This window comes from Coregonus lavaretus, assembly GCF_964263955.1.
Source record: "Coregonus lavaretus genome assembly, chromosome: 21".
NCBI classification, from domain to species: domain Eukaryota; kingdom Metazoa; phylum Chordata; class Actinopteri; order Salmoniformes; family Salmonidae; genus Coregonus; species Coregonus lavaretus.
This window is the reverse complement of record NC_140008.1, coordinates 28,592,878-28,598,877: the sequence shown is the minus strand read 5'-3', so window position 1 is coordinate 28,598,877 and position 6,000 is coordinate 28,592,878. Positions and strand designations below refer to the sequence as shown.

Below are 6,000 nucleotides of genomic sequence, written 5' to 3'. Positions count from 1 at the left end.
GGGCGCCAGGTGCTTGTTGTGTGGGTAAATGTGTCTGCACAAGCTCTCTGTTTTTGCTCTCTTTTTCTCTCTTGCCTCTGTCTGTCTCTCTGTCATCCTCTGGGATGGCTAATGTTTCCTCATTGATCTGTCTTCGTGTTGACTCCCATTATTAGACTGGTATACAGCACAGATCACATCAGATGGCCTGTGCTCCATCCTGTTGACCTTACTCATCGGCTTCATCTCTACTGGAACGTTACAGTTTCAGGAAGGGTCTTTACTGAAGCTGTGCTTGTTTGCCTCCTCAGTGCATCTGTTTCTTTTATTATCAAGAAATACACACATGGTGTAAATATTGGTCACGTCACTTTTCTTGAGCAGTGATGATGACCCATTAGACTATGACTAAGCCTATTCTGGCTTTCTCCTTATATTTCCTCAAGACCTAAGTGGCCCAGTTAAGAATTTATAATATTGAGAACCGCTTTCTGATCTAATAATTATCTGTCGTGTAGTGTGTTCGTTAGATTTGAGGAACTTCTCAATCCAGCCGTGCAAGAAGCATGCATGCCCTGACTTCTGCAGAGGCCCCATCGCAGTAAAGGCTGTGCGGCCAATGGAGACACTGGAATGACCGTAAATCGCATTTAATGTGGAGCAAGCCAAATTAGTGGTGCTTTATTTTCAATTGTCACACTGCTACTAGAACCCTAATTGTAAATCAGACTAAACAGGGTAATTAATATGAAACTCTTAACGGCCTGTAATTCAATCTGCTACAGTAGCTAGCTGGCTCCTTGTAAATGCTCAGTAGGAAAGCAAGCTGACCGTTGGGTAAACAGTTTTTTTTTTTTTTTCTCTCTTTTCTCTAATGAATGCCCCCTCACCCCTCTGCCCCCCCCTCTATTGGCTGCCAACTCTCCATCGGGCCTCTCACTCAGAACAATGAGGAGTAAGGCTTAGTTTCAGCAACTGTCACTATGCCACCCTGCCAAAATGTTTTTCTCCCGCGCTCTCTCCCTCTTTCTCTCTTTCATTCTGTTTCCCCCTATATTTAATGTTCCAGGATGTACCCTGTCCTGCTCAGCCTGTCCTCAGTTCAGCTCCTCTGCAGTCACAAGTGTTCAGCCAAAACACTCATTATAACAAAATGGCTCTGTGATCATCATGCTAGGCACTAGGCAGTGAACTGGCAGGTTTATAATCATGCCTTAGTACAGATCACCCTGCTATCAGTCTGCTTGTTACAGCAGGATTATCCATGTCCCTTTTAAACACTGGGAATGCATTTCAGTTGTATTATGTTGCATGTGTGATTTGAGTAATTGGTGAGATTTACTACAGTGTTGCATCTGAATTGTGTATTGGATTATTTGGACCTAAAGGAGGCCAGTCCACACGCATTGGAATCTGGACATGTCCAGACACATTTCTAGAATAGCGCTTCAGTACTACAACAGTGTGCTGTAAGTGTAAACATTTAGCTCTCACTCATGCAATCATACATACTGCGTGTGTGTTCGTTTGATTGTTCCTGGTTGTCCTTAGAGCGGAAGTGAGAGGGCCTTGGGCAGGGCTCTATTTTTAAAGTGACAAGGTGGAGTCGCTTGCTCTAATACTTGTGTAATCCCGCTGGGTGCTCTCTTAATTGCAGGCATGGTCTCCTCTCTTTCACAGTGGACCTCTGGCACGCTATGCATGATGAGCATATGTGGCCTGGTTCATCTCCACTCAACACAGTAGCTACTCTGCTAGCTCTGCCTGGAGGGCTGTTATCTGCAAGAGAAATCACTTTTATTAGTTTTGCAGATACACACCATTGAGAGTCCTTTCCTCTCTAGAACCTCCTCTTGGAAAGATCACAAAGCACTCTCGGAAGGGCTTGGTCGTTTACTTGCCATCACAAGGTCGTACTATGCGTTTGCATTCAGATTTGAATGTGAAATGGGGTGTTGGGTGAGTCAATGCAGTAGTAAATCAGTATAGTGATAGGCCACACAGCAAGTGGAAGCAGCTCACAGGTTTGCGGACATGTGCAATTGGGTCAGTTGGGAAAGGGAAGGAGGGAGGGAGGTGTTGCACGTCACAAATGAGCAAGGCAGAGACTTGGCCAGGGAAAGGAATCGGATGCTTAGCATTTTTTCTTCACTCTGTTGTTGAGTGGAAAAGTACAAACAATATTGGGTTTCTAATTTCTGTGAGTCAGGCAGTCAGCAGCCCGGCCGGCCCAGGGCAGGAGGGGGAGAGGGAGAGGGGAGAGGAGGGAGGGAGGAGAGGGAGAGGAGGGAGAGGGAGAGGAGGGAGAGGGAGGAGAGGGGGGGAAGGGGAGACTGGAAAAGGGCAACAGGAGGAGGAACAGCGAGGAAGGGAGGCTGAGAGCACAGGCCAGTAGGGAGCTGGCTATGTGACGTCATCACGGGAGAAAGAGAGTGTTGGTGGAGCACAGTAAACAAAGTGGGACTGTTTCAAAGGCTCTCTTTGCTGCAGAAAAACATTTGAACTACGCTCAGCTGACGCTCCCCAATATTGTACCCCCATTAACCCAAACACTGTCCCTGACTCCCCAAGCTTTTTTACATAAAGCAGCATGACTGTGCTGCTAGGCTGTGATTCTGCTGCGGCTGCTGAACCATTGGAAATGTCAGATTATGTTAAATCTGCAAATAAGGGTGCCACCTCCAGCTCTTTGTGACTGCGGCTGGGTACAGTAACAGTAGACTAACTTGTGTGGCTGCTGATAGAAAATGAAAGGGCTGTAATGCTCCCCAACACTAATGTATAGGCTAAAGCCACCCAACTCTGAAACGCAAAAGCTTCTGTTAGGTCCCATTATGTAACCTATGAGTTAAGCTGTGTGTGTCTGTCTGTTTGTACAGTAGGGTTTGAATGGGTGAGTTGCTGGGTGTGAACATATTTCATTCTCTTCTGGAAAAACTCATTAATTTTTTACTGTGTGCTATTTTACCCCTTACTATTGTTTTGAAGTTTGGGCAACACACCAGTGTTCCCATGGTAATCGGGAAGAAACAGTGAGGTGTTTCCTTGGAGGAGGGAGGTTGGGGGTCAGCTCACCAGTTGCCGTCCTTCCCAGAATCCCCTCTGTCCTGGCAGGCAGACTGTGTCCCAGTACAGCAGCAGGCCCCTCTGTTGGTTGGTGTGTCTATAAACATCAGAACATTTTTCCCTCGGCCTGGGCAGTGCGTATGCAACCACCTTGTGTGTTAAAGGTTGACTGTTTGGCAGAAGTAGTCCTGGACTGGTATGTGAGTGTGTTGCTCTATATAGTTTGACAGACAGGAGAGGATTCTGTGCTTCAATAATGTGGTTCCTGCTGCTTGTAGAAGTACAGACATGTGTTTTCACCTGTTTCTAGAGAAACCAACAGGCTGGAACAGCACACAGATCAAACAAAGGCTTAACGGACAGACACACACACACACACACACACACACACACACACACACACGATTGCTATTGGTTATATTTAGTATTTAAATGTTTGCACGTACCAACCAGGGTTTCTGATAGGAAAATGTGCCGCTGGACAACATGACTCGGAAGATTTTAATTTCCTGGACCCATATGCATTGGGTACATAAACCATTCAAATACTTCACCAGAAAGCATGACCACAGAGGAATCGAGGATCATTTGCTTATTTAAAAGAAAATAGCTGTGGTTTGTTTCAAATCACAGGCTGGTAGGCCGATGCCTATTTGGGAAGCCCGCAATTTGGGCAGCACCCTTGGCAATAGGCCTAGCTGATTATTGAGTTGCGTCTGTCAGTGAAATGCATCTAAAATATGTGTGAAGAGAATGTATCTTGAGTATAATAAAAAATGTTGAGACAAGAAGGGCATGGGTGTGTGGCGAAGATATAGGCCAGTTTATCTCCAGAATGGCTCAGCTGTTTCCTGCCAATTCTTGCACATTCATTGTTTCATTGTGTGAATTGTTTGCCCTTTGATATATATATTTTTTCTCAATTCCCCATTACATATGACACCACTAAATGTACTGTTAATCCCCGTCATTTGGTTACATACATTTCTGTTAATGCATGTATTAATTAGTCATTTACCGTTCTCATTCTTGGAGTGGAGAAGTTGTTTGCAGAGTTCACAACCAGCTACACTTGTGAGAAACAAGTTTTGGTTAATTTCATAACCATCATTTAAGAGATTTGTCAATTTTGATTGTCTGTCTTTTGTTTGAAGAGCTCCATGTGAGCAATGAGAACGTCTGTCTGGTGTCTCTGGCCTGCTGCATAGAAATGTAGTAAAGTGTTGTTGTTTTTTACATCCATTGCGAATTATTATAATATATTTAAACTATAGTTCCTCACAGTAAGCTATTTGAAAACTCTTTCCAACAATCTCCCCCTCGATAATCACCAATCCAAGGTGTGTGTGAAAGAGCAATGGCAATTATAGGCCTACTGCTGCATTGGCCTGTAGGGCTGAGTTCCATGTGCTCATTTCTTTAGCCGCCAATGGAACACGGTGTAGTAATGTGTGTGTATATGGCAAAGGGGTTGGTCATCTCGCATTAGTTGACTGAACCTTTAGATTTTTATCATTTTAATTCAGATTTTTATGATAAATGCGCAAATGAAAATCATAACTCACACGTAGAAATGGTAGGATAAATTGTAAGCCTCCTCAAACTTGAACCTCATGCCTATGAAGTCTTTATACAAGCATTTCGCTACACCCGCAATAACATCTGCTAAATATGTGTATGTGACCAATACAATTTGTTTGATTTATAAAATCATTGCCTCCACATTTCCATGGTCAGATTTTGCTTGTAGGCTACTTTGAAGCAAGTTACGACATGCCTCATAATATGAGAAAATAAATGCAAAATAAGAAGAAACCCCCACACTGCTCTTTAATAAGCTTTACATATCTGCCTCAAGGCCTTTGTCAGAGCTTTTGTGAGTTTTTTTAAGTTGGCACCCTTATGTAGACATGCCTCATAATATAAAATAAAACATTCAGGTTTCAAACAATTAAGTATTTTCAAAATGCATACTGCCTCCAGCTCACATTGTATAGTGGTGGGTGACGCTGATAGCCTGTTGCTTGCACTTGAATGGAAAATGGGAGGCGCGCTTCAATTACCAGTTGAGAAACAAAAATAATCATGCACCAAAACAGTTTTTAACACGCAATTGCATTTAGAATTGTTGCTCAATGAGACTCTGCATCAACTTCTCATGAGATTACACTGATTGTACAAAACATTAAGAACATGAGACTGACCAGGTGAATCCAGGTGAAAGCTATGATCCCTTATTGATGTCACTTATTAAATCCACTCCAATCAGTTTAGATGAAGGGGAGGAGACTGGTTAAAGAAGGATTTTTAAGCCTTGAGGCAATTGAGACATGGATTGTGTATGTATGCCATTCAGAGGGTGAATGGGCAAGACACAAGATTTAAGTGCCTTTGAACAGGGTATGGAAGTAGGTGCCAGGCGCACCGGTTTGTGTCAAGAACTGCCGCACTGCTGGGTTTTTCACGCTCAACAGTTTCCCATGTGTATCAAGAATGGTCCACCACCCAAAGAACATCCAGCCAACTTGACACAACTGTGGGAAGCATTGGAGTCAACATGGGCCAGCATCCCTGTGAAACGCTTTCGACACCTTGTAGAGTCCATGCCCCGATGAATTGAGACTGTTCTGAGGGCAAAAGGGGGTGCAACTCAATATCAGAAAGGTTTTCTTAATGTTTTGTACACTCAGTGTATATGGTTGCTCTTAGTTGGTCAGCTCATTGGGTTTGATTGGTGTAGTCCAGTGAGGCCAGAGACCTATGCTACATCACCTTTACTCAACTTAGAATTTTCAAGATGTGTCCTGTCCTCATAGCTTGCAGTTAGTTGGGTGATGGTCAACTTTTCTAGTTAAATCAAGCAACCACAAGGCTATAGGCTAAGCTATAGGCTAATCAAATGTGTAGATTTTTTCACTGAGCACCCACTGGCATACTAGCAAGCTCCTCTGTTCC

At 43.7% G+C, this 6,000-nt stretch overlaps 1 protein-coding gene across 2 annotated transcripts in view; it reads left to right on the top strand.

Moving 5' to 3' along the window:
* The window catches only part of LOC311148814 (protein furry homolog-like), a 76,789-nt gene that overhangs the window by 22,159 nt on the left and 48,630 nt on the right, over window positions 1-6,000 (top strand). The window lies entirely within an intron of this gene.